At 37.9% G+C, this 22348-nt stretch overlaps 1 pseudogene; it reads right to left on the bottom strand.

The window, feature by feature from the left end:
* The window catches only part of LOC144373189 (transport and Golgi organization protein 1 homolog), an 82887-nt pseudogene that overhangs the window by 35497 nt on the left and 25042 nt on the right, over window positions 1-22348 (bottom strand).

Below are 22348 nucleotides of genomic sequence, written 5' to 3'. Positions count from 1 at the left end.
CAACAGAGAAGAAAACTTCAAAATCCTAATTAGAGCTGTCAAACCCTTCAATTATAAAATGAACAATCTCCAGTCTACTCTCCACTACTTCCATGGCCATACAACTGCTACCAGAACAATAATTACTCAAGGAAAATTTTTACAACCAGAGATATATAGACAGGGTCACATTCAAAAAACATGGATTTAGTGCTGGTGAAACTTTGTGTTTAAAATTTTAGGAAAGCTGAAAGAGAGGGAGTCTTGGTTTGCAGATTTGCAGGTGGAATGGGCCAAGGCTTAACATAGTATCTGGCACCTGGCAGAGATACTCAACAATTATTTATTGAATGGACAGATGACAGCTATTTAAAAAGAACACAGTAGTACCAAGAGAGACTAAAGGGAATTGGGTACAGACCTGCATTGAGGCTCTGTGAATGAGGTAGAATTCCAGTTAGACCTGAGAGCTTGTAGGGGTGGAATTTCAGTATGAGTTACATGAGCCTGGGGTATGTTTGATTAAACAGCAGGAGTCCAGCATGCAGTTATTAAGAAGTTGGACCAGTTGCCTCTAAGGTCTTTCTCAACCCTGAGATTCTATTCACTACTATTTTTTTAAGCTTTTGCCTAATTTTTTTTTTAGTTTTTGATGGACCTTTATTTTATTTATTTGTATGCAGTGCTGAGAATCAAACTCAGTGCCTCATATGTTAGACAAGCACTCTACCACTAAGCTACAACCCCAGGCCCTCCATTCACTATTGGTCTATGAATTTGACTGCTGGTGAAGTCTGCCCCATTGGCTCAGCATCTCAGCACCTGAGACACATTAAATGACATTTGGGAAGATTTTACCTATTAAAGGTCATTGACATCATTTTGTGGTGGAACTTAAAAGGCCAGGGAAATAATTCATTCTTAATTTTGTAAGTCAAGTTTTCCCTATTCTTGAAAGTTTTGGAGCATGAAAATAACAAATCGTAATTGTGCATGATTCATTTTCATAACCTTATAGAGTTAAAGACAGTTCAGAAGTCAGTAGTGTTCATATATAGATGCAATGTCTTCTGGAAAATGGGAGAACTCATATGTTATTCCTTCTCAAATTAACTGAATCCCCCCTTGCTATGAGTTCTCCTACACTCTGTGTGTGCAGATGGTGGGGGGGAGGTTCAGATCAGTGCTGCCAAGCCCTGCACTGGTGCAGGATAATGCTTATAGCTATGCTTACAGACCAGAACCTTTAAAAACACAAAATACAGTAATTATGGCTTCATAGCACCATACTGGATGGATTAAAATAAACAATTAGTCATCATCTAATTTACTGATAAAATGAGAGTGAGCAACACAAAAGTAGAATGCTGTTGATGCCATTATTGGGGATTTTTTTGAAAAATTGTTTCTCATCTCCCACTGGATACTGTGCACTATGATGAAGTATTCGTAAGTGTCAATCTAAAATCGATTGCAGTTCTGTACTGTTTGCTGTAAGTATATAGTATAAAGATCTGGACCATTGACTGCATTTGAAAAAGTTTAATTACCATGTCCAGGAAGCAAGTCAAAACAGGACTTGAGCTATATTATATTCCATTTAGAAGAAAAGGGAAGAAAAACACAGAATTTATGAGACTATGAACAGTGATTATTCAAGCTAACTTGTACTAGGCCAGACTTTCCTGGAAGGCCTGCTAAACACAGATTGTGGGTCCCACCCCTAGAGTTTCTGGTGCTGTTGGTCTGGTTGAAAACTACAGTTTTAGAGCATAAGGCCTTTGAAGAAAAATATTTTAGTTGTAAATGGTTTACACAAGCTAGTCATACCTAAACATTTGCTTTTAGGTGAGTTACAGTCTCTGGCATATTTTTGATTTCTAGTCATCTTTATTCTTGCTTTTCTCTCACTTAAGATATTTTTTTTTTGAACTCACATGTACCTATATCACTCTCTGCTCTATTTCGTACCTTTGGCAACAAATATCCTTGAAAGCCTTCATTATGGTAATGCCTCTACTTTGTAGAGAAAAATTTGCAAGCTTTACCTGGGTCTACTTTCTCAGTATTTGGGATCTGAGACACTTCTGAAACACCCATGTCCTCAGTCACAGGTTGATTCAAGAGGCTGGGCTCTTCAGGATGGTTCATATTAAAATGATGACGCAGGAGGTTTGGCTCTTCATGAAGATTTCTATTAAGACGATTTGTGTTCTCTTTAGGAAAATCATCTTCATGGGGTGGCTGCATCTCTACAAGGGAGAAGAATGCATTGAGCCAGATGGATGACACTATCTACTCCCACTTAAGCCCAATGATCAGCACTCCCCCTCAGCACACAGTTCCAGATACCTCAACACTGCCCTCCATGTCCTGGCATGAGCCCATGAGAACAACTGGGCAAGGATACGGGAGGGTTAATTGTTTCCATCCCATTTAAAGGATGACTGAACTATACAGTCAAATTTATAAAGAAGCCTTTAATCCAAAGTATTTAATCCAAAGTATTTCATAAACAAATACATTTATGATAGAGGCTTCAATAACTTACCTTCCCTTGGCAAACCAACATACACTCACATGAATAAATGTGCAGAAGAGAATTCTGGTCCAGAACAAAAGTGCAAAATGTCTATTCTGCTCAGAAATAACAGGAACTCTTTCATCTACATGTGTGTGCTGGTCTCAATGAGCCAGTATAGAGAAGGGAATTCCATAAGTCTAGCTTGCTTAATGTGCCTTTCAAATATGTTCAAAGTAACCTAGGAGCCAAATGGTGAACCTATCTCCTTCCTGAGCTCAGGACATAGACCAATAGGATCCAGAGCAAAGATTATCTCTTTACAGGTTCATATTCTACCCTGAACATTCACTTGCACTTTGCATTCTTATCCAAAATATATCTGCTTTGATTAAATGTACAACTGTTTTCTTCCCCAAAAAACTTTCCTCCTTTCCCATTTCCATATCACCTCGTTCCTTGTCCATCATGTCTACCCTTTTGGCTGTGGTTTCAGTTTTCTTTAAAATCTTCCAAATTATACTCATTTCTTGTTTGTTTTCTTTGGTTTCTAGATAAGGATTGATTTCTTTTTTCAAAAGTTTATAAGCATCAGTCTTCTCCTGTTCATTTGAGACCTGAGAAATGTTGCTGGTTTTGTTTTTTTCACTTTCTGGCACTTTCAATTTATCTGGTAGTATTTCTTCAAAAAGTTCAAGTGAAGTTTGTTCACCCTGAGCATTATCTGTTTGACTATCTGCATGAGGATGGTTCTTCTGAGCCAAAAATTGTTCCTCAAGATCCACAGTGTTTTCTGAGAATGCACTTTCAATTTGTTGTGAGTTTGCTACTACTGGTTTAGGTTCAGGTTCAACATCCTGGGAGACTTCAGGAAATTGTCCCACTTTTTCTATAGCTTTCTCAGAATCTTCATTTGCAGAATCATATAATTCCAAAAATCCTAGAAGTTCTTCTACGTTATAATTATCAAAATCATCTCCTCCAACATCAAAACAAACAAAATCTTTCTCCTGTAAGGAAAAGAAAACCATTAATGTGTCAATAACAAAGTATCACAAAAGCAAACTCATCCACGCTCCCAAATTCAGGATTGGTTCTAAAGAATCTTTGAGGTCAACCACATTACCCTCCTCCAACCCCCACTGCCTAACTCCATCTATGGCTGAGTAAATCTGTCTTTTTCTAGACTACAGTGTTAGAAAGTCTATTCTTTCTTTCTTTCTTTTTTTAACATGGGTCATATTCTTTAAAAAGCATAATGAGTAAAAATGGTGACAATTTGGTCTCCAACTGCCTGACTCTTGGGTCTCTCTCAATTTGCTCTGAACATAAGTAGGGAAAGGCAAGGTATCACTTATAGGATCCTCCAGCTCTTAATATCTACACCTATGTTTCAGAAATTTAACTCTTAATCATTTGCTGAGGAGAAGCTGGAAGATCCTGCAGCATTGAGAAAAATGAATCAGTTTTAAAGTATCTTACTGAGATACAAGTACATTGGATGGAATAAAGAATGATATTAAGGAGGCTCCTCACATTATTATTACCACAAGAACAAACTGAAAACAAGATTCAACAAGGTATACACCTTTCTCTTCATCAGGGTTTCACAGTCACTAAGATCTCTCTCAAGATTATGTGTATATTATCTAGTCTTCCTTCTTGCTACTAGTAAGCAAATTGATATAAAAGGAGCCATAGTATGAATGGACATGTTTTTAAAAAAATTCCATTCCTAATTAAATCTTCGTAATATTCTGTGGGGGTTCCGGGGGTGGGGGAGGCAGTTCAATGTAGTAGGGATGAGTGATTTCCTCTCCTCATCACATGCATTTCTAAGCCATGAGGGATGCATGTAATGGGAAATACAATGAGAAGGCAGAGTTCAAAACAAATGAGTTCTCTGTAATCAGTGAACTGCTGTCACAGCTTAAATCCCAAGAACTCTCTTTACCAACAATGAAGTCCAACAAGCAACAGAAGTGATTTTATGGCCCCTGAGATTATAAAGAAATTTTAGGAACAGCAACAACAAACAGGATGACTTTATCCATTCAGTCCATCTAATCTAAGAACTGTCCTAGCCTAGCAGTTTGCATATTCTACAGCCACTACAAAGAGCTGCCCAAAGATGTTTCAGTGTTGGTGGGCATCAATTACTATACAATTTAAAACTCTAGAAAATAATCAGCTGAAGTGAGAATTCTAGAACACGAAATCCTTTCAGTCACAAAATCAATTTAAGTCAGAGCACCATACAGGAATGTTGTATAAAGGAAGCAGTTGGGGCCTTAAAAGATCCGAGACTGAACATCACCTGAAATGCTCAGGTCCCCTTTTCCAAATCTATAACATGACTATGATCCCATATATGACTAAGAATAAGAAACCTTTGTAAGTACATATTTCTAGCCTAGTATAAAAGTTAGAGTTTATTAATTTAACCTAAATATACTTAAAATGTCTAATAACTATCCAATGAGTTTTGCCTGTAAAATGAAATTATTTGCCTCTTAGAATATCTGTTTCAATATATTAGACAACTCTCAGATTATAATATAATCACCCTTGAATGCCTTTCAAACTTTTTTTTTTTACAGGTAGTCTGATTTCAAATGAAAATCTGACACACAAATGTTAGATTGCTCCCCAAACACATTATAAAACATTCAGAAGCAGTTAACTGAATATAACTGATGGATTTATAAGGCAGTTTACAATTGAGAACAAAAAAGAAATCCATAACTTACATCTGTTGGAATTTGTAGCTCTTCTTTAGTATGTTCACGAACTACCTTGATGAAATCTTTTGGAAAGTATCCAAACATACTGCCAACCTATAGTGCAAAAGAGACACATATCAAATAAATTCTGTACAAGGAATATAAATAAGAGATTTCTCAGAAGTGGCAGGAAATATACACATAATAGATAGGTATATGGTATAACCAAGAAAGAAAGTTGCTATAACAATTACACTGAGATTATTATTCCAAATAAAAATTAAGTACAGAACTATTAAAGCAACATTTCCAAACACTGAAGTTTTCTTTTTTACATTTAGCTTAATTCTCAACACAGAGCATATAAAGTTAAGACTTCTGAAGTAAATAAAAGATCTGCATAGAAGATTATTGGATACTATATGGTTAAAACTATGTAAATCAAAGCTGGTTATAAATGCAATTCCAAATAACCTCTAGCAAGAATTTACCTGTACATTTTGTAGCATTGCTCATAAACCAATATTTATGTCTTTCTTAACCAATACACAACAGTCATAAAAATTAATAAGTAAAAACAATACAAAAATCTCTAAAATGTATTACCACTATAGCAGATGTATTGATAGTATATGCTTTCCTAGCTTTGTCCAAATCTACTTTTACAAGTACTTGGGGAGTGCTGAGGGCCATTGTCAAGTAGGAATGAAGCTTCAAAATTTCCTTGCCAGCGTACCCCATGTTAAATGGATTTCGCTGTTGACATTACATGTAAGGTGACCTTGCTCAAGGACCAAGGCAGATCCGGGTTTAGAGCTGATCAGGTTTGAGTTAGTATCCCACTCCTTAGGGTGTTCCCGGTTTAAGACATAAGGAGTTTTAGGGAAGCTGGAGGTTGAAGATTATTGCTGCTGGGAGTAGGGCGTGCCTGCAGCCTGAGTTCCCGCTGAGTTCTCCTGGAGAAAAAGTTTTTAGGAGGTGAATTGTTTGGGAGATTGAATTGCCCCCGAACCTGTGTGGAGGCGGTGTGAGTCGGGAATAAAGAATTGCTGTTTGAATCTACAAGGCTGTTAGTGCCTCCTGATTCTGTGCCCAGCCAAGAATGCGGCATTATGGTGGCCCGTACGTGGGATGTCTGAAGCTTGGGGGTAAGTGAATTTGCTCGCTCCTGAAGGAGAGCAAAAAAATGGGTGACCATTTCAAAAAACAATGTGTTCTTGTTTTGATTTATTTTGTTTTCATTTCAAGTGGCCTGTTCCTAGAACTTTCTCAGGCAAACTAAGAAAAATGGTTGACTCAAGGTTTGAAGTTGTTCGCCTCCGAGGAAGAAAAATTGTTAGAGGAAGGAGGTACCCCAGTAAGACCAAGAAAAACTATGGCATATGTTGATACAATACAAAAATGTAGCCCATGGCTTTATAAAGATGAGTTATTAAGTATATCAATGGGACCATTATGGTATCCTGTAGAAGGATTTTTCTTCAACAAGAAAGAGATGACTAGTTCTGTTCACTATACTTGTCTTGGTTTTTACAGACAGCTGATTCATTTACAAAGCTAAAATGTTAAAATATCAACCACTAAATATGAAATCAAGTACTCTTTACTTATTAAGTTTCATAAGGTAATATATTTAAACATTATTTGTGTTTTCATAAATTGGCAAATGGAAAAATGTTTAATATTGCTTTGGTCTGTGTCTTTGCTGAAACAAGGTTACTAAGTGTTAAGATTCTATCATGTGTAATTTATATACAGAGAGTATAAGAAGTTTCAGCTGGGTTTCAATTACAGTATAACAGTAGCTTAAAAAACATGAAAGTATTTCATCTTATTAAAGTGGAGTAATTTTATAAGGGTTGTTTTAGAATGTGAATTTATAAAAAGGGTTAATGGTTAAAAAAGAGATATAAAAAGATTCAAGATGTGGAAATATATTTTAATATAAAAGGTTAAAGGAAAAAGAAATGTTTCTAGTTGAGATAATCTCTGTGTGGTAAAGTGAAAAGTTGTAAAATGCCATTTAAAAAAGATTTTGAGGAAACTAGATTCAATTTAAAAGCTTGAGAAAGGTAGAAAGAAAAAAAATGTATTTGTACATGGCAGATTGAGACAAAGCTTCTTAATGGAGTAAAAAAGAGCCTTTGGTTGAAGAACAGCCATGTAAACTAATATTAAGAATTTAAACAAAATCTAAGCCTCGTTTAAAAGAGTGAAGCTGTAGGTGGTGAAAAAGTACATTTAAAAGTACAGTATAGATGATAAATGAAATGCTTTAAAAGGTTAAATTGAGGGTTGTTGAGATACCTTCATGGCGGGAAAAAAGATTGCTTTACTCATCAAACTATTAAAATGTACTTATTAAACTAAAAAGAGGGAGATGAGATAATCTTTGTTTGGTAAAGTAAAAAGTTATAAAATGCCTAAGTACATTGCAAAAAGCTTTAAAAGGTTAAATTGAAGGTGGTTAAGATGCCTTCATGATGGAGGAAAAAAAATATAACCCATGAAAATGGGAAGATAATAAGATAAAAGATTTAGATAAAGAAGATTAAAAATTTGAAGTGGAAAACTTCAAAAACAGAAGTACAAAAAGGTAAAAAAAAAAGAGAAGATGTAGAAAGATAAAGATATAGGAAGATAAAAAGATGTAGAAAGACAAGAATTTTATACCCACAAAATAGGAAATGAAAGAAAACTAGGAGAGAAGGAAGCAACTAAGGGTAAATATAAAAACCTTAGAAGAAAACTAGAAGATAGAAATAAGATGGAAAATGGTTAAAAATGTCAAGTAAAGGTATTTCAGATAGAAAATACAAAGGGCTAAGACAACTATGGTTTCAAACCACATCTAAAAATTAAAAGGACTAAAGTAATTCTAAAAACTAAGGCAAAATGCTTTTGAAAGACTTAAATTTAAAAGGATCTTAAAGGGGTATATATCCCCCAAGATAAACTTAAAATAACCCTTTTTTTACTCTAAACTTTTAAAATTTGGATTCATCAGGACTTAATGCTGCGGAAAGACATATGTATCCAAAAAATGTACATAAGCCTAAGGTACTTTGGAAAGATATTCTAACAGGACATTGGAAAGCTCCTGACCCAGTGTTTGTCTGGAGTCGGGGTTCTGTTTTTGTGTTTCCACAGGGAGAACAGCAGCCGATTTAGATTCCAGAGACACTAACTAAAACAATTTCTACAGACCAAAAAGAAGATAATTTGACTCAAATCCATAACAGCTGATATACAGAGCTCCAGCTTGGCTATTCTTACATCTGCGACAGTGATTAACCAAGGTGCCTTTTTTCAATATCTATTTTATTATTGCATTTTTCCCACATCATAAAGTTCTATTTTATTTTTTGAGCTCATACAAACCTAGGTTAATGCTTTTCTGATCAGCTTTGTTTTTTGACTGTCTTTTATTTTTTGACTGTGGAGTTTTTAAACATTGTAATGGAGATTTTACCTAGGTAAAGCTACAAGGCTGTTATTATTGTCTTATGTGTTGTATGTTATGAGTGCACTGTTTTGTGTTGCATGTCAGTATGTGTGTATGTCCATATTTTTATATGAGGAGCGCTCATGAAAAAATGGATCCGAATTTTCTTTTTTTTTATTCACGTGATTTAAGTGGTTTAATCTAAATTAGGTAAACAGCTGTTAATGATTGTTTTCAAAGGTGGTGAACAGATCTGTTTGCTTACTATTGTTTTTAAAGGTGATTAACAGATCTGTTTGTTTACTTTCACTTTTCCTTTTCATTATATTTAATAATTCTGTTCAGGATAATGTCTCTTTAACATCATTGCCAGAATTCCCATCTCCATCCCAGTGCCAGTGAAGACTAAGAAAACCAAACTACAGCTTCTATGATAGCTATCACAGTAAACTGTATAAACTGATGCATCAATGAAAATAACTCAACAAGTAATGCTCAATCAAGGACTTGATTTACTTTGGGAGGAAATGGACATATTGATAGATTCTTCCGATTTGAACTGCTTGCAGAACTTGCTTGGACTATATATGAGTTGCATGCATTGTGAACTATCGTCTGGTACAGCGAATTGTGGTACTGCTGGCATATCCTTGCTGATGGTGTCACCAGTGATGCAATTTCCTTGCCAGCGCACCCCATGTTAATTGTGGTAATGCTGGCATCTTTGCTGATGGTGTCACCAGTGACACAATTTTTCCAAAGGAGCCGTCAATTGGCTTGGTGTCGTGGCATTTCTGTATCCTCCTCCCTTCTACTAGTGATGGTCTAAAATTTGGGGGCCAACAGAGGTGAGGCAAGAACCTCACCCCCCACTGGCACCAAGGTTAAATTTGGGGGCCAACAGAGGTGAGGCAAGAACCTCACCCCCCCCACACTGGTGCTTAGGCCTATCCACAAGCATGGCTGAATGCTGGACCGGTAGTCAGTGACGGGTTGATCTGGTTGCAGTGGATTCAACCCAAGACAGGAAACTGACGTCTAAAGGTCAGTTCTCCCATGACGGGTAAGAATCATATGTTGAATTGGACAACCTACCAGGCACGGTCCTTTAGCCACATTGCTTGTTGTTTAATTAATCAGAAGGGGGGAGAAAATTAATGCTGCAGTCTTGGCTGGGCACAGAATCAGGAGGCACTCACAGCCTTGTAGATTCAAACAGCAATTCTTTATTCCCGACTCACACCGCCTCCACACAGGTTCAGGGGCAATCCAATCTCCCAAACAATTCACCTCCTAAAAACTTTTTCTCCAGGAGAACTCAGGCTGCAGGCACGCCCTACTCCCAGCAGCGTAGGAGTAACCCTACTCCTACTCCAACTTCCCTAAAACTCCTTTTGTCTTAAACCGGGAACACCCTAAGGAGTGGGATACTTCCTCAAACCTGATCAGCTCTAAACCCGGATCTGCCTTGGTCCTTGAGCAAGGTCACCTTACATGCAATGTCAACAGCAAAATCCATTTAACATGGGGTACGCTGGCAAGGAAAATTTGAAGCGTCATTCCTACTTGACAATGGCCCTCAGCAGGGGAGAAAATAAAATTACAATATAATGCATATGAAACCACATATCAAGCTTCAGTTTCACCCAAAATAAATCCTCTGCAGAAAAGAACCCCATTTATTTTCAGCACCAACATTTAAATTATATGAAGTTACATAAAGTGTACAAAAGGTATATAAAGTTCCCCTTGAGAAAGACACTCCTATTACGAACTACTGACTAAAAGGAACAGAAGATTCTTGCCAATAATTAAAGGAAACTGATAGGCAAATCAAATGCCCAAAAAAGAAAATTAAATAAGGCATCTTATCACTACCTCTAAAATATCCCCATTCATGAATGTTCTTGTTATATCTAGAAACCATCTGAGAGCCAGTATTAGTGGTAGAATACTGCCATGAAGATTAGATAAGACGGATAAAGTCTGAGACTCTAGAAAACCAACCACATTGCAGAATGAAAACTGAAAACTCAAAAGGAGAATCATTTTGAAAACTAAAGAGTTTTTAATTTCTTAAGTATAACACTTATGACATGAGAGGCGAGTCTGAGGGGAAATACACTTTTCCCTTCTGATGAAAATTCTATTAAGGTTAAATTTGGAAAAGGGAAAGAAACCAGAGATGTATGGAGAAAGGGAACACATTTATCTCTTCTTAATCTGTGTCAAATGAGACCATAGATTATATAAAGCTCCATAATTACACACTGGGTGGTATCCCATTTCTTGTGATATGAAAAAAAAATGATGCAGAATCATGGAGGCTCATGACTGGAAATAATTTTTATATCTAATTTTGCTTCCATACATCATCCCTGCCAAGGTGCTGTTGATTTGATTTGTGGGTGGGGAGCCAAGAACTGCCACAAGAGAACAAATTCTGCATAAGCTACTATCAGAACAAATGTACTTAAGTGCCACTGCCCTGAAAGAAAATATTCAAAAGGAAGATGGATTAGACAGGGGTCCTTTCCTAACTGAGTTTTTCATTTTATAGGGAGCTAAGATAAAACACAACCTGACTGAAGGCAAAGAAGACAAATGAATGCCAGAGGAGCAATGCAAACAAGGTGCCACCGAAACACTCATCAGTCGGCAAAGATCCTTTCTGGCCAGGTGCTGAAAGCAGGGCTCCTCAGGAAGACAGGATGAGTGCTACCACCCAGAATGGCAAGAGTCCTAGGGATGAACAGAGTTAACAGGCTACAATGTGAGAGGAGAAAATGCAAATCAAGCCCATTTATCCAAAAGCTCAAAGAAGGAAAGAAAGACGACTACTACATGAAAAATGCCACTTAGGTACATGGAAAAACAGTTCCAAGTTTAAAGGTTACCAATCCTATTTGGTATACTTGAAAGAAACAATAGATGGTTCTTTATATGGAGTACTGCAACTGGGACTCTGTCTAAATATAAAGTTTGTACCTAGAGGCACCATGTTTCAAGATCATTCCCTAAGAGTCAGAAATGGCAACAAAATGAAACTAGTTTTCCATAGGGATTACTCTTATTTTCTGTCTTATTTTCTGCTGTGTAGTGTTTTATTTAGGGTGAGAACTTTCAAGGATGCAACCCGGAATGTCTCTAAACTGGAACATTCCTACAGTCATCAAAGACCCTTGCTACTATTTTACGTAAACAATCCACATATCACATTTTTTTAAATGAAAAAGACAATACTCATAAGCCACTAGGAGGACACTCCTAGTGAATCTCCCCATTTAAAATATCAAAGCATGATATAAACAATGTCATGTCTTTCATCAGAAGATCCATACAACTGGCTGGAAGTAGAACCCCTGGGGGAACCTTCAGGCATAGAATATAGGAAAAGCAGGAAATGGATGACCCAGAAGTTGCAAAAAAGAAAAAAAGGGGGGAAAAAAAGCACACAATGAACATAGTATTCTGCTTTTTTAGAGTAAAAACAGCACAAATGATTAGGTAAAATACACAAAAAAATCAACTTTAAATATGCATGCCTGAGTTACTATCTCAGACTTAATTTACAGGATTAACTCTAATGTCCATGAATCCTTCCCTTTTGAAGCAACAAAGCTAAGAATTGTCAGGTTTTCACCATGACGACCTTTATGATGTGTAGAGACTTCTGGAACTTGATGTGAGGGGTAGCAACCACAACCAGTTCAGTTCTGTTTCAGAAAGTCTCCTGACTTTCTATGCTGTGCCAGGCCTAAGGTGTGTTAGGAGCACAGGGCCTGGCAAAGAGGTCAGGTTAACTCTACAAAGACCCCAAGAAATCAGTCATTTAAATCTACACTGCTACCCATCAAAAGTAAGAATATAACACCTGTCAAACTTTTACTTACACTTCCGGCCCAAAGTTCTGGTGATACCTCTGCAAGTTTATAGTAGACATATACAGGGTCACCTTTTTTAAAATTAACAAAGCGACAATCTGGTCCTGTGAAATCTTCAACAGCTTCACCTCGATACATTAACACTGTATATGAACATTGAAAAAAGAAAAAACAAACATTAGGATTTGATTTTTCACAGTCCATATTGACTCATCAGGAAATATAAATCCCACTATGAACAAAAATCAAGTTTTTCCAGTACTCTCTGGAATCACTTTTAATTCACCTGCTCAAAGTATCTAAAATCCTTAGAGATTTTATTGCTATAAAATACAATATTCCCTGCAATTAGACGAGGGAAAAGGAAGCTTCTCTATTTTTCTCTGTGCTGAGAAATAAAAAGCAAAGTGGCTACCACCAACCATAGCTGGTTTCAGTGAAACTCTTGGTTCTTGCAGGCCTCAATTTTTTTTCTGTTTCATAATCATAGAAAGCTTCATTTTGCAAATATGTAAATCCAAGTGTAGACATGGACAGGCTTAAGTATGGCTTCATGCAGAGGTAATAGGGAAGAGGTTAGAATATCCAGGAACCCCCAAGGGGTTAATTAACTTGAACTAACTGCTAAAAGACATTACCTTTAAGTGGCTGCAAGTGCTACTATGCAGCTATAAACACTGTCAATTTCATTTGCAGCAGAGTTGCTGTCTCTGGGTTCAGGATCTGGGTAAATAACCAGGAAATATATTTTCTCTGAGCAAATATTGTTGACTATATCCAACATTAAGATTGTTTCAAAACATCCTCATTCGTATTTTTTTAATAAACAAAATCAAAAGTGGGTATCCTATCTGACAAGGAACAAGTTTAACCATGAGAAAAGGTCAGGCAATACCTTCATGCTTAAAATGCAGGACTAGGACCACAATTGATCTAGAAACTGGTAGAAGCAACATTTTTCTTTTGGTTGACCAAATAGACAGTTTCTGATTTAAGATGAAATGGACAATAGATGTATGTAAAAAGCACAAAGAAATGGATATAACACTTTTTCTAAAAGCCAATTAGCAGTAAAATACACAAGAATGTTTGTTTTATAAAAATATATGTCTGAGGAACAAACACAGATTTGGAGAGGGTAACTTGTTTTTTTGAAGCTAAAATAGGACTATTTTCAGAACTGTCAGCATCCTAATTCATATATAATTAAGAGGCCAAGTTGAAGGTGAGAGACACTTTAAGGTGGGGAATTCTCATCACAAGTGGAAATGGCAATGTTTCTCTTGTTCCCCCTTAGGTCATAGAGGATTTACAAATAAGTAATATATTAGGTGACAACATAATGCATACTATGGAGCACCTATTTAGTTCTTTTTTTTTTTTTTTGGAGCACTTATTTGGAAGGCACACAAGGACACCTTACATACACACCTCACTACTTCCTACAACACAACACAGACCCACCTGTTGTTTTTGGTCACATCTGTTTGGACACAGGCCATTTCTCAAGTTATGTTACCCCACTGAACCTAACCAATACCATGTCTTAGTACTGACGAAGCATCAGTGATGAGACTGTCCAGGTATCCCACGTAGGATAGCGCTCAATAGCAAAGAATAGCAAAAATGAAAGAAAATATCATGGCAGCTGCTTTGCTTCTCTGAGTGTTTATTTATTCCAGTCTTAGGGTTACCTCTAGGAACTTCTTAACATATATTGGAGACATCTTTTTTCTTTATTGGAGTGGAACAAACAATTCAAATTACAAAATTTGGTTTTGGTAACACCAATTTAGGCATAAAGAGCTCAATGGTAGACTTCTTGGCCTTTTTAGCATGAATATTTTAAAATATGTTCTGCTTACAATTTATGGACAACACAGTCATCAAGTTGCAAGGTTACTAGAAACCAAGCGGGAGTCCATAAGAAGTATTCTGGGCCAATAAATATATAGAGGAAAGAGGTTCCAACAACACTAGTGACTGAGTCTAAAACTGAATTGGCTTATAAAAATCTTGGAGTATTTTTTATTGTTATTGCAACAAACCTCTTCATCTGAATCTGAATGGCTACATCCTCCCCACTGCCCACCTCCAATCCAGGACTGGGAAGCAATTCTGTCCGCTTCCTGGGCACAGAAGAGGCTGCAGTTCCCAGGTGGCTGGTGCAGATCCTTGGCCTCTTTCAAAAGCAAAAGATTATTGGCCCACCTGCTACCCTACCTCAAATATGAAGGGAGGCTTCTATGCACAGAAATGACAGGATTGAAGCAGAGTCGGGGCCGAGACCTCGGAACACATTGCGTGCCTGGACTCGGTGCTCTTCCCAAGCCTAAACTCTAGTCCCTGTTAAAAGGCAAAACCAGCCCAATCCCCAGTGCAGCAAAAGGACGAAGGGGCCAGTGAGCCTTTCCCAAGGAGCCCCACCATCAGCCTGCCGCGGGAATTAGGGCCACCGAGCCCTGGAGAGCATCTGCCCTGATACTGCACCGGCCCAGGTCCCTGTAGAGGGGGCAGAAAAGCGCTCTGCTACAGCGTGGGCACAACCCCATCACACACTGAAATCCTAGGCGAATCCTGGAAGGGAATAAACTGAGAGCTGTCCCTGGGGAATCGTGTTTCCCAACCCCCGCCTCATTCAGTAGAGAAAAATAAAACGCTGGCAACAAGTGGGAGTTGAAGCCCCCCACAACCCGAGCGGGCTGGCTGGGGCGCCAGCAGAGCCAGAGGGGACACACGCAGGGTCCCGAGGCTCTGTCACTCCTGCTCCCCACCCGTCATCCTGCGACCCCCCTCACCCAGCCCTCCGGGCTGGGGACCGGGAGATTGGAGCCCCATGCGGCCCCAAAGAGCCACAGTGGAGACCCTAGGCTGCCCGCCCGCCTGCACACTCACTGCTGCATTCGTCGTCTGCACAGAGTTTGTGTTTCGACCAGCGCTGGCCGGTGCTCGGGTCCGGTTGGCCCGGCACTCGCCAGTTCGGCCGCAGAACGAACAGCCAGAAGAGCACCATGAACAGCCAGAAGACCAGCACCTGCGCCACAGCCATGTTGTGGTCACCTGGGTGAGCCGGTGGAGTAGGCTGCAGCGGGCGTCTGTGGAGATGGGGCTCAGGGGGCGTGTGGGTAGCCAAGCGAAGAGGGGTGGCGCCAGGGAAGGCTTAAGCCTTTCCCGGGTGACACTTCAGCAGGGATATCTGGGGGTCGGTCCACAGACTCTACTGGAGAACGCACGGAGCTGGAGCTCCGTCCTTCTCTAGTCCAGACCTTCTCCTCAACTGAAGACCTTCTCCTCTAGTCGCTGCCTTGGCAACTAGGTCTCTCCTTCTCGTCCAATCACCTGCCTTTGCTTCTGTGCCCTCACAAGCGACCGTCCACATGATTCTAGTAGTCACCCACCCACCCCCACCCCACCCACCCACCCACCCCCCGCCAACTGGTCCTTTCTGGCTTTCCTCAACGTCTCATTTCTGGTTCATCCTGAACTAACCCACTCCACCATCACTCCCATCCCCCATTCCTGGTCTGGTACCTCCTTTACTGAACTACCAAATCCCACCCCTGACTTGTCACAGCTAGTCTATGGTTCCAGGCTCCCTCCCCTTCAAATTCCTAGAGGTTCCTTGAAGCCCCACCCCAAGATCCTTCTGATTAGGAAAGGGGAAGGTGAATGGAACTGTGAGTGAGGGTGTAAACTGGAGACAGTGGCCTGCTTTTTTTTAAGGCGGGGACAGGTGGGGGCAGAGAGATGGACATTAGTCTTCAGGCTAAGATCTTGAGATTCTTATCTTTATCTGTAAGGGAAGAAATTATTTAATTCAAAAGCATATTTTTACCTCTCATTTTGTGCTACCATTCATGCCAGACGCTGGACAAAGCCCTAGCATGGTGTGGGAGTGGATGAAAATCAAAAGACAAGATATCTGGCCCTGGTCCAAAAAAGTCCACAACTTAGTGGGAACCAACTGACAAAACCGATTGTCAGAGAAGAAAGCTAGTAGCTAACATTTCTTGAATGCTTTCTTTATGTCCAGTTGTTATTCTAAAGGTTTTATACATATCAATTCATTTAATCTTCATAACAATAGTACCTTACAGTAGTAGTAGGTCCTATTCCAATCCTTATTTTAGAGTAAATTGAGGCAGTCACACATCCAGTGAGTAATGGAGCTAAGTATCAAGCCCAAGGAGTAGACTCCTTTTCATCACAACCTATCAACTAACAAGCAATTGTACTTTCTGACAAGAGGAGCAAAATCTGATTTAAATCATAATATAGCTGAATTACTGATATGTACAGTTAAGGGGGGAAAGGCACAAGCTAGCCAGCCCAAGGAAGAGTGTCTGCAATGCTCCCATCCTGGGTGGAGCCATTCTCGTTTGTCTGTGACCAAGGGCTTGTTACTATAGTCTCTGCTAAGGTTATTCATCAACCTCCAACAATGAACCCATCAGTTGTTTTCCAAATTAACTGAATCTTTAAAACTTAGAGAAAAGAATGTAGTCCACCATGTTCATAATGTTAAATAAAGAAAACGATGGGAAAAAAATGTGTGCACAAACATTTGTCTACAGGGCCATGAGAGGTCCCCGTTGGTCCAGTGTACTTCTGCGCTTTCTGGAGAACCAGTGGATCATACAGAGAAACTGTCTATCTGAGTCATTCTTCATTTCTTTTCTACCATGTATTTATTATGTTATAAAATGTATCTAGTAGGCATCTCTAACAACATGTTGAAAACTGAACTCATTTTTCTCTCAAAATCTGCTTTCAGTCTTCCCTATCTCAGAAATAAGAATGACAATTTAATTCCCATTATCCAGGTGCTCAAAGCCCAAAACTTACAAACCATCTTTTCTCTCACATTCCAACTCCAGTCCATTAGACAATATTATGTCTTTATTTTTATAATTTTATTGAGATATAGTTGACCTACAATAAATTGCACATTTAAGGTGTACGATTTGATAAGTTTTGACATGAATATACCCATGAGACTATCACCAAAATCAAAAAAGTATTTCATCCTTCTTTGTAATCCCTCCCCTCTCCTTTTCTGGGCTGTCTCCAAACATCTCCTGTCATCATAGATTGTTTTGCATTTTCTAGAATTTGATATAAATTATAAAGCATTTTATTTATTTATTTTTCTGACTTCCTTCTTTCCAAATAAGCATTTGAAACATGCCCAGAATCTGACCACTCCTCTGCATCTGCTAAGCCAATATACAGGCCAAACCCACATCATAAGTCACCTGAATGATTCCCATAGCCTTCTTCTGTCCTTGCTTCTGCCCTCATTTTCCCCAATATCTATTGTCCTGATGGCAACTAGAGTGATATTCTTAAATATAAATTTGATTGTGTCTCTCTGCTCAAAATCTTCCTATAGCTTCCCATTTCCAAATAAAAGGCAATGACTTTAGCCAGGCCTGGTCGTACTCATCTGTAATCCCAGCAGCTCAGGAGGCTGTCAGGAGGATCCTGAGTTCAAAGCCAGCCTCAGAAATGTAGTGAGTCCCTAAGCAACTCAGTGAGACCCTATCTCTAAATAAAATATTTTAAAAAGGACTGTGGGTGTTGCTCAGTGTTTAAGTGCCCCTGGGGGTTCAATCTCTGGTATCAGGAAAAAAAAAGGAAAAAAAGCCATGACTTTATTATGGATTGCCCTGCCTTATTATGGACTGTTCTTATTCAATGCGACTCCCCTCATCCTCTTCTCCCCATTTCCTAACATTCTTCTCTTGTCTGTTAGTTCCATTTAAATACACCAATCCCACCCCTGCTTCAGAGCATTTACACTTGCAACTTTGCCTCAACCTTAACTGCCCAAATCATCTAACTAGCTAACTACCCCCTCACTTTATCATGTCTCTGTAACAGTGGCATTTCATGTGATAAAGGCTTTTCCTGGCCATCCTACACAAAATAGAGCCTCTTGCCATGACTATCAAGCCCATTACCCTGCCTTTCTTTCTCTTCAGACTTGCCTTACCACTTTAGACTTCTCTTACCACTTGCCTTACATATGTTTATCCACTTGACTGCTCTGACCCAACCTCAAACACAATTTCCAACAGGAGCAGGAAATTAGTTGTTTTGTTCACTACTGTTACATCAGTGACTAGGGAAATGCCTAGAATGTATGAGAGAGTTAACAAATGATTTGTTGGATAAACTCATGGTTCCAATAATATTATAAATATACTACACTATTAACCTAAACACATATATTAACTATTAAGCCTCCATATATAAATAGTACTGAGAGGAAATAAGCTATGAGAACAAGGCATTTAAGGTCCACCTCTCAGCAGCATGCATCCTCAACTCCAGGAATGTACCCCTGAATGTGTTTGTTGAATAAAAACATACTTGTGTGGAGAGTAGTTGTTTGGTTACATAATACTGGAATATTTAAGTAGATCTTTTAAAACTAGTTTTAATTTTTTCTTATTTTTCTTATTATAGAATATGGTATGTTTAGATTTTTTCTTATTGTAGAATAGAAATTAATGATAATTCATTGGTGGAAAAATCAGAAGAGCAAAATGATCTAATTGCATATTACCTTCTTGATATTTACTTTGACTCATAATCAGATATACTTTTATATGCATAGTCAGTGCTTCCAGTTACTGAAGAACTAGCTGCTTAGTTTGTAGAGTTTTCAATACTTTGATTTATTAGTATTATTTTTTAAACTTATTGCCTTAAAGACATATTAACTAGTCTGGTGGATAATGAGAAGAAAATTTCTCAACTGGCCACAATAAGGTAGTGGTAGTTCTTTCTACCAGGATACATACAATTAGTGGATGAATCAGCATTCACTTTTACTCATAGCATTTAAATATGTGGCATTGATGTTTAACATGTTTAATATAAGGTTATATTAAAAACCTTCAGAAAAGGAACAGGATAGAATGTGGTGGTGATTGTTGGCATGGAGATAAATAATCTCAAGTGAATTATTCTTTAATACCTCAAAGGGAATTCTTACGGGGTAAGGGTTGAGTAATTGTTAAAGATAAATGTGACCAGTTTGGGTGGAGGGGACATAAAACTCTAAGATATGAAGGGTTCCTAATGTCAGAGTACAATCTAAATGAGACAAGAAAAACATATCTGAAACAAATAATTGGCAGCATAATAACATATACCATTGGAAATTTGTGAAGGCACTTGCCTAGGAGCATTCAGTAGGCCTACCGCTGCTGTTACCAGGAAGAACCTCATCTATTGTAAATGATGTGCCAGAGAATAGTGTTAAACATTTATGGAAGACTAAATTTCTCCAAGAGGGGCAACAGATTTACCCTCGCATATGAAACATTGGAAAAAAAAGTGGACAAAATACAAACAACAGTTCTCAGATATTAGATAATAAGCAGCATAAGAGTGACCTCTAAGATAAAGTTAGGCATGAGAGATGAGTGCTAGGATTATCCCAATTTACTCCCTGGAAAGAATTTTTCAGGCCACATCCAGAGAAGGGAAACTCAAATAGAAAATCTCCTGAGTTGAAGAGATGGATTTTAAAGTCTGAAAAGACTGATGCAGCTAAAAGTCCCAGAGCAGAATAAAGGAGACAGTAGAGAACTGCAGAGGCAGGGAGAGTGTGTACATGCACTAGCTCTCTAGACATCTATGGAGGGTTCCCCTGAAGTCTGCGGCTATGTAACAGTGGGCTCACATGTAAGGCCAGAGAAAGAACCTTCAGAAAGGAACAGAATGGAAGGTGGTGGTGATTGTTGGCATGCAGATCAATTTTTGTAATCACCAGCTAGAATGGAAAATCTATAATAAAAGGGCATCAAGTAACATAGTAAAAGGGACAAAATAGCCCAAGATTGAAGGTAACTCCTGTCTAGCAGAATCTTAAAAAGATAAAAATGTTTCCAAGATAGTTCAGAAAAAAAGCTGTACACAGCTCAAGAATATTTAAAAGAATGCAAAATGTTTCCAAGATACTTCAGCAAAAAGCTGTACACAGCTCAAGAATATTTAAAAGAATACAAAATATCCAGTACTGAACAAGGTAAATTCACAATGTTTGGAATCCAATAAAAATGTATGAGGCATGCAAAGAGCGAGGAAAATATAACCATGTTGAAAAGAAAATTAATAAAAATGATCACTAATTACACTGTGATAGAGTTATTATACAAGGACATTAATACAGTTGTATACCATATGTTCAAGATGCTATGGAAAAGCATAAGCATGTAAAGGAGAAAAAGAAGATATAAAAATGTCTGAATTAGATAAAATTAGATAAAATCAGATAAAACAATGGCTAAGGTGAAAATTACACTGAATGAGATTAACAGCAGATTCAACATTGAAGAAGTCAATATCAGCAAACTGAATATGCAGTGATAAAGACTCCAAAATCAAACACGGAGAAAGAGACTGAATTGAACAAAGCATCAGTATGCACAGCTTCAACCAGTCCAATATATATGTTATGGTAGTTCCTAAAAGAGGTGGGAAAAACACATTTGAAGAAATAATAAATAAAAATGTTCTATAACTGATGAACACTCAGATTCAAAAAGCTCAATGAATAAGAAAAATGATAAAGATGACACAAATTTACACTAAATGCTTAAAACCAGTGCTAAGAAAAAAATTGAAAAGCATCTACAGAAAACAGATACCATTATGTACAAAGGAGTGAAAGTAAAATGTCAAAATTCATTCAAGAACCATGCAAACCAGAAAAGAGTACATCAACATTTTCAAGTTCTGAAAGAAAAAAAACTGATATCCTAGAATTGCATTCCAAATGAAAATATATTTCAAAATGATATAGTCTTTAATGCAAAAGAATTAAGTTAAGCCCTACCCCACATAAAATTACCTCAAAATGGACCACAGACATAAATGTAAGAATTCAAAATGGACAACACATATATATGTAAGAACCAAAACTAAATGTAAGAAAGCATAGGTAAGTCTTGGGGTAGACAATGACTTTGTATTTAAGACACTAAAGGCCCAAGCACCAAAAGAAAAAATAATAAAGTAATGAACTTCATCAAATTTAAAACTTTTAAAGGCTACCATCGAAGAAAGTGAAAACACAATCATAGAAGAAAACATTTACAATTCATGTAGTTAGAATATAACTACCTAGAATATACAAGCAATTCTTATTGTTCAATATGAAAAGACAAATGGCAAGAAATTAGAATAGACATTTCTCCAAAGAAAATATTCAAAAGCAAATAAGCAAATGAAAGTATACCCAGCACCATTAGGGAAATGTACAACCTCAGTGAGATACTACTTCACATCTATCAAGATGGTTATAATCAAAAAGATAATAATAAGTTGGCAAGGATGTGGATCAATGGGAGCCCTCACACACTACTGGTAGGAATAGACTACAGACCTAAATGTAGCAGCTAAACCTATACAACTTCTGGAAGAAAATATAAAAAGCTGCTTGGCAGAGGCTTTTAAAACTAACTAGCTCTCTCTGCCTCATGCTCTTTTTTCCTCTCTCTCCTCAAAAACTTTGTCTCATGCTGGGCGTGGTGGTGCATACCTGTAATACCAGTGGCTCAAAAGGCTGAGGCAGGGGGATTGCAAGTTCAAAGCCAGCCTCAGCAAAAGTGAGGCACTAAGCAACTCAGTGAGACCCTGTCTCTAAATAAAATACTAAATAGGACTGGGGATGTGGCTCAGTGGTGGTATGACCCTGAGTTCAATCCCCAGTACCAAAAACAACAACAACAACAAACTTTGTCTATTGTATATTCATTGTTATGGAAATGGAAAGGTAAGC

Source organism: Ictidomys tridecemlineatus, unplaced genomic scaffold, assembly GCF_052094955.1.
Source record: "Ictidomys tridecemlineatus isolate mIctTri1 unplaced genomic scaffold, mIctTri1.hap1 Scaffold_293, whole genome shotgun sequence".
Classification (NCBI taxonomy): domain Eukaryota; kingdom Metazoa; phylum Chordata; class Mammalia; order Rodentia; family Sciuridae; genus Ictidomys; species Ictidomys tridecemlineatus.
Note: the sequence above shows the minus strand (reverse complement) of the source record. Positions and strands in the feature narration are given on the sequence as shown.